The sequence below is a fragment of the Staurois parvus genome, unplaced genomic scaffold (assembly GCF_062004578.1).
Source record: "Staurois parvus isolate SC_StPar_1 unplaced genomic scaffold, SC_StPar_1.0 ptg000017l, whole genome shotgun sequence".
NCBI classification, from domain to species: domain Eukaryota; kingdom Metazoa; phylum Chordata; class Amphibia; order Anura; family Ranidae; genus Staurois; species Staurois parvus.
The window spans coordinates 22,048,540-22,062,504 of record NW_028317813.1 but is presented as its reverse complement, the minus strand read 5'-3'; the positions used below and the strand labels follow the sequence as shown (position 1 = coordinate 22,062,504).

At 39.7% G+C, this 13,965-nt stretch overlaps 1 protein-coding gene across 1 annotated transcript in view; it reads right to left on the bottom strand.

Moving 5' to 3' along the window:
- Nucleotides 1-13,965, bottom strand: part of LOC149473404 (uncharacterized) — a 133,124-nt gene that overhangs the window by 85,214 nt on the left and 33,945 nt on the right. The gene's annotated exons all lie outside the window — the stretch shown is intronic.

The following is a 13,965-nucleotide window of genomic DNA, read 5'->3' as shown; positions in this document are numbered from 1 at the left end:
TATTTACTCTTAAATGCAAAATTCTAAATAGTCCAGGGTATAATGGCTAAATTAAATTTTGCTGGGTGTAACCAGCTTTATGCCACCCAAAATAGAATAACTCCTTTTAGCCGCTACATACCCATTTTATGAAAAAGCATATATACCTCCAGCAGAAGTCTATTTATGTCTCTCTATGTTCTTGGAGAGTGTGAATCTCAAACTTGTGATTAGAGTGCTGCCAGACAACTGCAGCTCTAGGGTAGTGGCTGGGGGCCAATCAATATAGCGTCTGCTCATATGTTCAATGTGACAGCCTGTCAAAAGTAGTCATAATAAAAAGGTTCTTTGTGAACAAAACTATTCTGTATGTGTAGAGAAACTTTCCAGCCTCTTAGATCAGTTTTATCTGTTTTCTACTTAATTTTTTTAAGTAGGTATTAAAGTAGTGTATGTTAACCACTTGCCCTCCAGAGGATTTACTCCCCTTCCTGACCGGGCCATTTTTTGCAATACAGCGCTACATTACTTTACCTTACAATTGCACAGTCATGCAACGCTGCACACAAATTAATGTCTTTTCCCCCCCCCACAAATAGAGCTTTATTTCAGTGGTATTTCATCGCCTCTGCTTTCTTTATATTTTGCGCTATGAACAAAAAAAGACCGACAATTTTGAAAAAAAAAAACAACAATATTTTTGACTTTTTGCTATAAAACATATCCAGTAAAAAAATGTAAAAAAATAAAATTTTGTCATAAATTTAGGCCAAAATGTATTGTGCTACATGTCTTTGCTAAAAACAAATCCCAATACATGTAAATTAATTGGTTTATGTGAAAGTTATAGCGTCTACAAATGGTGGTGTATATATACTGGATTTTTTTTTTTTAAATACTAGTAATGGCGGCAATCAGCGACTTATGCAGGGACTGCGGTGGGCATTCTGACACTGGAGGGGAACTAACTAGCTGCCACTAACATCCCTAGTGACACTAATACAGTGATCAGTGCTAATAAAAAGCACTGACACTGTACTAATGGCACTGGGAAGGAAGGAGTTAACATCTGGGGCGATCAAAGGGTTAACTGTGTGCTTTTTTACTATGTGTTCTGTGTGTGTTTTACTAGGGAAACATACTGCTTTGTATTGCAGAGCATTACAAAGGAGCATGTCGGTGCTGACAGTTTACACACAGAACCCTCCCCTTTCGCTGTTCTTCAGCGATCGCCGGGTGCAGGCGGGGAATCTCCGGCCAGGACCTGGTGATTGACAGCTGTAGCCACCAGTGGTGGCGTGAATAGGGCAGCGCACGTGCAGCCCCTACCCGGAACTGCAAAATCACGTATATATTTGTGATTTTGTGCAGCCCTGTCATCCTGTAGCAGTAGTTCTGCGGTTAATGCGTTTTTCCCCATATTACTTTTGTTCCATATAAAAGTAAAGAATATCAATGTATAGTTTTAGAAGAACACATATCTGTTCTGATAAGCAGTATCAATTCAGTTAGGTTAAATAAATGAAAAAATAACAGTTATCTGATAAACTGTTGCATCTCTAAAACTTAAAAACTGCTGCAGTAAACTTACCATTTATGTTAGCTAAGCATGAAAGTAGAAAATGTAAAGAACATAATAAAAAAAATACAAATCTAGTGACATAAAATACAAATGTATGTTTGAACCAGCTTAAGTGTGTGTTATCATACTATTTGGACCTTTTGATCAACCCATTTGATATCAAAGATAAACTTCTATTGTCACACTGATGTATTACATTAGATTCATAACTCTTCTATACACATGATAGAAAGTTCAAACACATTTGAGCATATCATTGTACATTGCTATACAGCAATCCTTTTCTTGCTTGTACCTCCTTCCCTCAAGGCCACCACAGCTGTGCCTTAGAATGTCATATCTACCCAGAAGTGACAAAGACCCCAGTCTTCTGGATTCGGCTATGAGATGCTCTCACAGCATAGTTATTACCAGACTTCACACCACAAATGCAAAGCAATGAGAACAATTCAGTGTCATGGCTATTTATAATGGGCTTCTAAAGGGTTTTCCTGTTAGAACATCACTAGCCAGCGGGTATGCATTAGAAAAGGGCTTTTTATCTTGATGTGTTGCTTTGGGCAATGGAAGTGAAAGCTACATCTACTGCTGCCTTTGTACTCATTTCACTAGACAGTATTAAATGAATACATTAGTTATTTATTTTATGTGAAGAGAAAGATGAGAAGACAAAAAAAAATAAAATAAATAAAAATAACTACTCCAAACAGAAAAATAAGGTGGATTTATTCTCCAAAACTATTGGTTTTATATGGGGTTAGCCTTTCTGTAAAAGTAGGTATACATCTGTGGATGTAAAGAAATTGTCCTGAAAAGGTCCTCCAGGGATCTCTTACACTCACTGTCTGAGTTGATCTCGGAAATTCCCTGGCATTTTGGTCAAAGAGCATCACTGTGTATTCTGAAACTTCTGAGGACAGAATCTCTACAAAGGGCTTCAGAAGTAAATACAGTTTTGGGGAGTATTCAGATATGTAAACTTGCATTACAGCACAGTGTAAAGTACATCAAGTACAACAAGGCATGTTGGTGCTCATGTAATTTTATGTGGGTAAACCCTTTGCCTATAGGCCTGCTCTGCGTGTCCATGCATTACAGAATGGAAATTACCCATTTTTTCCATTTCAGTGCAACATAAAACAGGTGCCTACCACTGCCATGTGTATTTTTGATTCATGGATGCAAGATAAGGGTTAATTGGTTATAAAAGTGTGCACCCCCAAAACCCCTGGGCATAACCTAACATTACCACGCATATAAAAACACTAATGGGGAGGGCACAAACAAGGCTTTTAAAGGAGACTGCCTAGTCCTCCTCCATCTAAAAAATGTAGTTGTGGGTGAAGGTACGTTTTGTTTCTATTTATTTATTACAGATACTTATATAGCTCCATAAATTTACGCAGTGCTTTTCACATATATATTGTACATTCACATCAGTCCCTGCCATCAAGAATCTTACAATCTAAGGTCCCTAAGTCACATTCATACGTAGACATACTAAGGCCAATTTAGACAGGAGCCAATTAGCCTACCAGCATGTCTTTGGAGTGTGGGAGGAAACCCAGGCAGACACAGGGAGAACATGCAAACTCCAGGCAGGTAGTGCAATGGTTGGAATGTGAATCAACGACACTAGTGCTGCTAGGTGGAAGTACTAGCCACTTAGCCACTGTGCTGCCCGAAGTTTCTGTCTTGTTTTTTACCTGTTAGTCCTTACTAATTACTAGGTTGTATGAACATAAATCTTCAGCCTGGATATTTATTTAGGCAGACCTGAATCAGGACAAGCATTTCTATTTGATTAGTGTCATTATTTTAGTAAAAAGTAATGTTAGAAGGAGAAAGAAAGCTGTCTGCTTTACATTTACAACTACTATTTTAACTGAACAGACCAACAAGCAACAAGAGAACGGAGAGATGGTTTTATAGTTTTTGACCTACAGTCATTCTTGCCCTTTACCCTTTTTCCATTGACATTGGCCCATTGTGGAATATAGATTCCTGCTTCAGACCCATTTTAACAAGAGATACAATCAGAATATATCAAGCAGTTAGAGTGTAAGTGTATATATAAACTCTAACAATACATTTCTCTCATTTGCTCCCTTTTTAGTTTAGGGAATATACCATTGAAATCATATTGTTATATCTGATTGACAAATAAAATATCTGTTCATTCAGGCAGAAATCTTGTGAGCTAATAACGTTCTCTTCTTCTCTGGACAGTTATCAGTTACCTTTATTCACAGCTATGGTATGTCTGTTGACGACAAAACACCTCCGCAATGTTATGAATTGGGGAAGTGTTATATATTCCTTACACACTCCCATCCTAGGATCACTGTGCTGCTCCCCCTTGATACAGCATGTTGCCACCCTAGAACAGAAAGTGTGCTCTTGGCAGAATCACCAAGAGAAAATAAAGAGAAAGTGTGACAAAAAATTCAGCCACCACAACTATGGACTGGTAGGCTGCAAAAGATTCAATGTTTACTTTTGGCTGTTGCGCTTTAAACTCAGAGCAGAAATGCAAACCTACCATCTAGCTATTTTATCTTTGTTAATGTGGTTGTAAAGCCTTTGGTATGCAGCTCCCCCTGAAGCCCCCTAATAATTACCCGAATCCAATCCAGCGGTATGCATGAAAGCAGCTACTGTCCCGGGTCTCTGCTTCCTCATTGGCTCAGAGACAGCAGCATGAGCCATTGGCTCCCCCTGCTGTCTATCACAGCAAGTGAGGAGGGAGGCCGAGCCCTGTTCTGTGTGTCTTACGGATACAAAGAGCTGGTTTTGGGAGAAAGCTCACACAAGTGCCCCCATAGCAAGCAGCTTGTTATGGGAGCACTTGCCAGGGGAAAAGAGGTCAGAGCGCTGGCAGGGGGTCCAAGAAGAGGAGGTTTGGGGCTGCACAGGGCAGCAAAGTATAACATGCTTTTTATTTTGTTATTATATAAAAAATGAAGCCTTTAGTATCACTTTCAGTGATGGCACCAGCTAATAAATCAATCCATTTTGTTATTATATAAAAAAAATTAAGCCTTTAGTATCACTTTCAGTGATGGCACCAGCCAATAAATCAATCAATCCTAAAGTAGGTGTGTAAGTATAGCAACAGTGTACTGGTGCTTTTTCCTGTAGTTGTTATTTGAGAAATACAGTGACTGTAGAGATACCAAGGCAAGCATTTATTCTTTCTGTACTTCTCTAGTATCACTGTAAATCACAGTACATTGTGTACTGCAACTACAGGAGTAAACATATTGTGATGTATCACTGTTTGCTTGCCGATGCAAACACCAGTGGAAAGAAGAGGAAGGGATTACAAATATAGAGAAACTTGAGGAAAGACCCTAGAATCATGGTATTTTTTAAATAGAAACTCCATTGCATAATAAAAAGAAAAAACTAATGCTGGAATGTACTGGAAGAAACATTCTGCCTGCTTTATAACCATAGCTACTTTTTAACCACTTGCCCTCTGGAAGATTTACCCCAGTTAATGACCAGGCCATTTTTTGCTAGAGTTAGTCATAGTATTCTGTTACATGTCTTTGGTAAAAAAGTACATGTATGTTAATTGGTTTGTGTGAAAGTTATAGCATCTACAAACTATGGTAATATATATATATATATATATATATATATATATATATATATATATTGGAATTAATGCAGCTTTTACTTTCTGACTGCCTATCACATTTCTTGAGGTGCTAAAATGCCAGGGCAGTACAAAAGCCCCCCCCCCCCAAAAGACCCTTTTTTGGAAAGTAGCTACCCCAATGAATTTGATGAGAGGTATGTTGAGTCCATGGAACATTTTATTTTTTGCTCAAATTTTTGGAAAATGAGAAAAACATTTTTTGTTTGTTTGCACAACGTTTTCAGTTAAATTATATATTCCATGGGTATGTGTGAAATAACACCCCAAAACACATTCTGTTACTTCTCCTGAGTATGGGGATACCACATGTGAGAGACCTTTTTGCAGACTAGCCACATACAGGCCCTCAAAATCCAATGACCACCTCCAGGCTTTCAAAGGGCATATTTCCTCATATCACTTCCCCACTACCTATCACAGTTTCGAAGGCCCTAAAATGTCAGAATAGTACGAACACCACCCCCCCACCCCAAATGACCCCTTCTTGGAAAGTAGACACCATAAAGAATTTGATAAGAGGCATGGTGAGTATTTTGCAAATATCATTTTTTGTCCTATGGTTTTGAAAATGAATAAAAGAAAAGAAAAAATACATTTAGTTTTTTCTTTCTTCGTTTTCCAAAAACTTGTGGCAACAAATGAGATCTGCAAAATACTCACCATGCCTCTTAGCAAATACCTTGGAGTGTCTGCTTTCCAAAACGGGGTCATTTGGGTGGGTGCTTCTATTATCCTGGCATTTCAGGTCCAATATTAGAAGCTTATGCCAGACATCACCCAGTTTTCTAACCACTTGAAGACGAAGCCTTTTCTGACACTTTTTGTTTACTTGAAAGACATTTTTTTTAAATAAAAAATTACTTTGATCCCCCAAAACATTATATATTTTTTAAAGCAGAGGCCATAGAGATTAAAATGGTGGGTGTTGAAATTTTTTATGTCACACAGTATTTGCACAGCAATTTTTCAAATGCAAATTTTTTGGGAAATCTAATGCCCAATCTAATGTGTGCGTGTAAAATGTAGTGCTCTTACTCAGTGCTGTGTTCGTTTTTCTCTCCCTGGATGGAATAGGAGGTAGCTGGGAGCACACGCACACCCAGCAATAGAAAGCGACGTAAGAATATGTTACTTTGCCCAGAGCCACCACTCACCCACAGATTGTTGGCGGGCGGGCGGCAAGTAGTTAAAAAAAATTATTTCTCTCAATAATTTTTTTAAACATTTTTTATTTTTGTAAACATTATTTTTCTTTATTTTACTATTTACAAAAAAATACTTTCATCAGAGTAGTGCAATGTTACCATAGTTCCAGGAACAGAAGCAAAGCTTTTATAAATCAGATTGATTCAGAAAAGCTTTGTCGTCATTGTGATTATGTGATCATATAGCGATCACGTGATCACCGGGTCCCGATTACCGAGATTCTCATTCTGTTGTGTCCAGTGGAAACAGCAGATGTGGAGGGATAAGTGCATTGCGGTGTCCAGTGCGTTATAGAGTACAGTATATTGCGGTGTCCAGTGCGTTACAGAGTACAGTGCATTGCGGTGTCCAGTGCATTACAGTGTACAGTGCATTGCAGTGTCCAGTGCGTTACAGAGTACAGTGCATTGCGGTGTCCAGTACATTACAGTGTACAGTGCATTGCGGTGTCCAGTGCGTTACAGTGAACAGTGCATTGCGGTGTCCAGTGCGTTACAGAGTACAGTGCATTGCGGTGTCCAGTGCGTTACAGTGTACAGTGCAAGGGCGGACTGACCATTTGGAAACTCGGGCACTGCCCGAGGGCCCAGGGTCAGTAGGGGGCCCCATGAGATGCCCCTGGGACCGTTTTTCTTAGGCTTTTTTGAGTTTGGGCAAGGACGCATAGGCCCCATGATCCCCTATTGCCCAGGGGCCCCATGAGTTGTCAGTCCACCCCTGGTATAGTGTATTGTGGTGTCCAGTGTGTTACAGTGTACAGTGCATTGTGGTGTCCAGGGGTGTTACAGAGTACAGTGCATTTTATATATTGTATTGTTTTTTCCTGTTTTTTGCACTACAAATAAGATATGTGTGGTGTGCATAAGAATTTATTCCTATTTTTTACAAACTATAGTCCGGCTCAGGGGTGGACTGAGCATTTGGAAACTCGGGCACTGGGGTCAGTAGGGGGCCCCATGAGATGCCCCTGTTACCTTTTTCATAGGATTTTTTGAGTTTGGGCAAGGACACAGGGGTCCCATGATCCCCTATTGCCCGGGGGCCCCATGAGTTGTCAGTCCGCACCTGGTCCGGCCCCCCCAACAGTGTGAAGGTTCATGAACCGGCCCACTGTTTAAAACGTTTGCGGCCCCCTGCTTTAAAGAGTCTATTAACATACTATTGTAGCAAAAGTTGGCTTGGTTATGATTATGAGTCCAGGGGATGCAGGTAGATATCATCCCAAGAGGACTGGAGGCTGGTTGTGACATCACATGAGCAGAATGTGATATAATATGTGGCAATTTGGTTATAAGAGATGTGAAATTAGTGCTTTCTTTTTTGAGATGACGATAGAGGCCTTACAAATGGTTAACTTAATAGAGTATAACATTTGCAGCTTTTTTCCAGTGTGTGCACTGCACTATTTTAAGTGTGAGAGCTGAGAAACTCCCTTGCTGGAAATTTACAAACTTTTTTTTTAGTTTTTTTTTTTTCATTCATCAAGTATATTACAGATGTTTGTTTAGTCATCCATTTGAAACAAACGCATTTGAACATAGATAACTGAGGTGAGCTGAATGTAGGAGGACCAGGTATGTTAACATTTGTGGAGAGATTTATCAGGCTCCATGCTGGGGAGGGAACGGTTCTAGTATGTACCTGCACATTAACTGATAGTGTCTTAAATCTCAGTTCTTCACTTCCCAAAAACATACGTGAAAAGAGAAAATGAACATTAGCTGTGACAGTGTTATGGTGATGGAGAAGAGATATTTTATTTCTTTTATGTGACTGTTTTATTTGATCTTTAGCACTACTGGAGGTTAAAATCAATTGCCAGCAGCTGTATATAGATTGACAATCTCCAGGATTTGTGACTGTGAAAGGTCCTATCCTGGACTGACTTACTTTGTGTTCACTGACTAAATAAGTCCACAAGTCATTGAAATAACTGCAGCACTGATGCCCGCTGACCTGTTGAAACATGTCAACCCTGTGAAAAAAAGAAAAGTAACACTCCATGTCGGTCCATAAATGAAGTGTGTATGCAAAAAATAAATGGATGACTGCACTTCGATAAAACCACCTTTATTCAAACATGTTCGTAAAAAGAGAGCAATACTGCAGAAGGAAGGAAACTGCTAACACATTTCATGTTAAACAGTAGTGACGGGCCGAACACCCCCTTGTTTGGTTTGTGATCAAACATTCGAACCTAAGGAAAGTTTGACCACGAACTTTGAACCGGGACAATTTACTAAGGGGTATCTTACCGCATTGTGGTACCGTGGTAAGATACCGCACAACTACTATAATACTGCATGAGTTATATTATTAAGTCATGCGGTATTTTAGTAGTGAAAACATTCTTTAATGTTTCAGCTGTCAGTGGGGTTCACTACTGACAGCTGAATGTAAAAGAATTGTTGGAAATTAAAACATTTGCATGAGGCCCCCCCCCATACATACCAAGCCCTCTGAGTCTGGTATGGATTTTGAGGGGAACCCCCACATCAAATTTTTTTTTTAAATGGTGTTGGGGCCCCACCCTAAATCCATACCAGACCCTTATCTAAGCATGCAGCCCGGCAGGTCAGGAAAGGGGGGCAAGCGAACCCCCCCCAAACCTTTCCAGGCCACATGCCCTCAACATGGGGGGATGCTTTGGGGAAGCAGGGCTCCCCCCAAAGTACCGTGGCCCCATGTTGATGGGGACAAGGGCCTCTTCCCCACAACTGTGTCTGGTGGTTGTGGGTGTCTGCGGGCAGGAGGGCTTATCGGAATCGGAAAGCCCCCTTTTACATGGTACTGCTACTCATTAACAAAAAAAGTGTAAAAAATGACAGAAGACAGTCTTTGACATTTATTAAAGTCCTTTATTTAAAAGAAAAATTTAAAAAATGTCCTCCGAAGTAGATCACCCAGGGATCTCATCCAGGCAGGGTGCTTGTTCCATTCAGAGGAAACTTGTTTTTCAGTTTCCTCATAAATTGGTAAAACCTGGCTTGGGACCTGGAGCCCAGAGATTGTGTAGAGATTTGGGAGGAATTAAATCTCCAATCCTGGGTCCTGGCTGTGGGAACCACCAGAACACTAATTGGGCAGGTGTGTGCTGGGCTTTTGTAGGCCAAAGAGGCCTGACTATGGTTCTGGGCCCCACTCCAGCAGACAGAGGAAGTCTCTGTCAAGGAGTCAAGAAAGCTCCACCTAGGAGAGAGGTGAGAGCCAGAGCAGCAAGGGGCTGCTATGTGTATGTACCAAACGTTTGTGAGAGGATAGTCTGTAAGAAGCAGACAAGGACCTGAAGAGTAAGGCCAGAGCCTCAGTACTGCATGTGTAAGCCAGGAAGCTAATGATCCATTGTTTGGTAAACCCCTGTGAAGGAAACTTGTTGATTTTGATTTTCTGAACTTTGTTAAAATGTTCTTTTAATAAAACTGGGTGAAAAAAGCCTCTAAAAAGAAGTAAATGAGTGGCTATGTCCTTAAAGCATTACCATTTGATGCTGTTCTCACAGTGGAAAATCCCAAAAGAATATGTAAGTGCATCAGATCACAATGCAGGAGGGAGGCACACCTAATCATTCATTAAATTGGGTCAAATCCAAAATCAAAATTCAAACTTTCTGATATCCTGGTTTAAAAATTAAAAGTCCAGTATACCTCCCTTTTGCAAGCTGAAAAACATCCAGCTCCCATTAGAATCACTACTTTCTCTATGCCCTTTTCATGTAAAACCATCCCCATGACATTTACTAAAGTGTTTTGCTACAGTTGAGTTGAGTAAAATTTCTCATTATTGAACAAATGGTTGGGCAGCTGATCCCCAAATCTCTTTGTTGTTCTAGCAACATATTGTATCAAACAAATGTTATATTATAAGGTATACAACATAATGAAGTATTACAATGTCATTTTGAATTCCTTCCCAATGACAGTGGATTCAACCCCTCCTTATGTGTGAACAACAAGGGCACTTACTGTTATTACACTTAAAATTACCAGGAAATTGCAACCAGTTCCTCTTTTTAATATTTAGTGTTTTAAAGTACCTAGGTGATAAATAGTTTCCCAGGGTTTTAACTTGCTTACTTTCATACTACCTATCAACATTTCTCAGTAGATATCATTATATAGTCGTGGTAAGTACCTATAAATGGTGTCAATTTTCTTTGGCTTATCTTGTAAAAGTTCAACCCTGGTCCTTGGTTCACAGAATTATGAGCTCTATTCAGAAAAGACTCATGGTATCTGTAGCAATCGTGCACACAGAGATGGACGCAGTCATCCATCTTGCTAAGGATCCTCCATCTTGTATCTCTCTCCCTCCTCCAATCCCCCCTCCCTCTCTATTGAGTGACACGTGGTCCCTCTGCTCTAGGGTTCAGAAGTGCACAGGCAATCAGGCACAGCTTCATGGTTTTAAATCCCAAATTAGCTGGTGCCCGGGTGTCTGTTAGCTTCTCAATCTGAGAGAATCGTAAAACCATAAACCAGTCCTTCACTGGGCTTCAAAGATATTCCAGCTAGCTGTAAAACAGACTCACATTTAAAAACCCACTTTTACATATAATTTTATATCTGGAGCTGGGAAATAATTACATAAAAACCAAGCATATATTCGGTTAGCTCAGTTTAATGCACGTTGTCTGATATCTTACACCCCCTAGTTGAAATCTACAGGAGAGCAGAAAAGGATATCTCCTTAACCGTCCCAAGCAGGTATGTCATATTTAATATCTAGACGTTCAGCAGATGATTCTGCTTATTAATCTACTAGTGGCTAGGCTGCTACATGCACCTAGGGTAGGTTATTGATCATGATATAAACTGAGAGGGATTTTGGTTCTAGCTTGGGTCTCCGCCTAAACACCCCTCCCCAAATGAGGCGATTGGTTCTCTGCTTTAAGGAGACACCCTGCTGAGTTCCTAGAAAAAGGCTGTTATGCTGGAAGCAGTTGAGTTGAAGTTGAAGAAATCTCCCTTTTAACATCGGAACCAACTTGGGAGATAACGCACCTTTTGCTCTGAAACTTGATTTGCTTAACCCAGGACTTTTGGCAAGTACTCTACCTCTTTAAAACTTCTTTCTGTTATCTCTTTGCTGTGTTATTGCTCTCTTTATTTATATATATATATTGGCTACATCTTTTTCTGTAAATATTGTTATTGCACCCTTTTGACCTGTTTAGTAATAAATTCTATTATCTGAAAAGTGTTTAACTGTTTCTAAAGCTCTTTAATGCAAACTAAGAATCCCTGTCTCTGAAGAGCGTTACTGTGTGATTTCAACCTCTATATATCTCTGCCTGAGGTGACAGTGGTGTACAGACAATTATTCAAACATCATAGTGTTATTGCTAATATCGGCGAGTTTCCTCCTTTTATTTACAAAAAGGCGGTGGTGGCAGTGTAAAGGGTTAATTGCGTAATTAACCTGACCCAGTAACAATCGCTCTCAGGCTGCGATACATAGATTGTGGTCCATTAGCTGGAAAATCTTTGTGCAGGGTGCAGCTGAGCGTGGTATTGTTACGCACGTGACAGCACGGTTTTAGATTGGCTAGTCCTTCGGTCACCAGTTGGGGAGAAGGGCTGGGGGTCTCACACCGCGATCGTCACAGTATCCCCTCTGTACAAACCAATCATGCATGTACAGTACTTAGCTTGCCTGTCAAACTTAATCTTAAAAACTGCCCAGTCGATATACCTCTTACGGTATCCCAGGTATGTCCAGAGTTAGCCTGTAGAATGCTATTGCCGATAAAGGTTTCCTATACAATTCAATAATGATCCGACCTTTCACACCAGTAAGAGGCACATCTAGAAAAGATATTGATCTGGTATTCATCTTTCCTGTAAATTTTAAGTTGAATTTGTTATCATTTAAATACAACACAAAGTGATCCTACCTGCCAACCTGTTTAGAACAAATGAATATCAGATAGTCAATGTAACAAAAATAAAACTAGATGAATGGACAAAATAGGTTGCTACCCCCAACGATGCAGACCCACTCTCACCAACCCCTATATTATTGACCAGTGAGGAGGAACTTTATGTGGATCACCTGTGATGTGCACAGTATGTTTTTCTTTTTCTTTAGATCACTACAGTGATTTTACTTTGGTGCATAAAGAGTTCATTGTGGAATGTTTGGATTACATACTCACAGATAATTCATTTTGCTTTGATGGGGTGTGCTACCTCCCAAGGTGTGGAGCAGTGATAGGAGATAAATTTTATTTTCGCTATATTGACAATCTGATATTCATTTTTTCTAAACAGGTTGGCAGTTAAGTATATGCTACATTTAAATGATAATAAAATAAACTTGAAATTTACCAGACAGATGAATACCAGATCAATCTCTTTTCTAGATCTGACCCTTACTGGTGTGGATGGACAGATCGTCAATTAACTTTTATCAGGTATTAGCATTCTATAGGTTGACTTAGGACATCTCCAAAATACTGTAAGAGATATACCAATCCGGCAGTTTTTAAGATTACAGGGGATATGCACAGATGAAGCCAGTTTTGACAAGGAAGTTAAAAACATGCATGATCAGTGGGGAGACCATGAGTCATTTCTGCAAAATTGAAGACCAGTGTTGTCATGTTTCACATGACTGTCATATGCCTTTAAGTGTTCTCTGTATTTTTTCTATGCTCCTCCCTTTCCTTTGGTTTAATTAATGCTGTATAGATAGCCCACCCTTTTTCCCAGTAAGGCATTGCAGCTTCTAGCCTCATGTCATGAAGCAGATCACATTATGATCTTTTGACCTATCCGATGTTCATTGTTGTAAGATTCTCTCAGTCTACACGATATCATCTGGACTGCGTCACTGCCTGTGTTATTTAACTAAGATTGGAGTTATCGCTATCTCATCACAACTGTGATTTACAGAGATCACACTTTCAATGCTTAGATTGGAGAGACAGAACAAGTGTTGAACTTTACAAGATAAGCCAAAGAATACTGATAGGTATAATAAACCAGTTTTTTTCCCCACAGAGTATAGTATGGAATTTAGAAAAATTAGGAGCATAATTGATACTATATAACAGTGTTTTTCAGCCTTTTTCAGTCAAGACAACCTTTAAAATTCTGCACAATCTTGAGGCACCTATTACTAAATGTAAAAAACTAGACAAATAGTTTTACAGAATGAAGCAACATCTGTGCATGTAGAGCACCCAACATTAGAGGTGATTTATTCTTCCAAAGCAAATACACTTTTGCACACTGGTACTGACTAGTATTCCATTGTTTCTCTTCCCCCTCGGTTTCTCTCTCTCACTCAGCTAGTGTGACCCAGTGCTTATGGAGAGGGGCAGGGAAGGAGAAAGCAATGATGCTGTGCTGGTTCTCGATGTCCTTCTTATAAACTGATGACATCATTGGTTGTTATGTTGCCAGTGGCTAGAAGGTTGTAATGGTGCACAATGAAAACCAGTGGCTTTGTGTAACAGGCAGGCTTGATCCACCTACTGACTTGTACACAATGTTTGGGCAATTATTAAGCATTTTGTCAAGGCACCCCT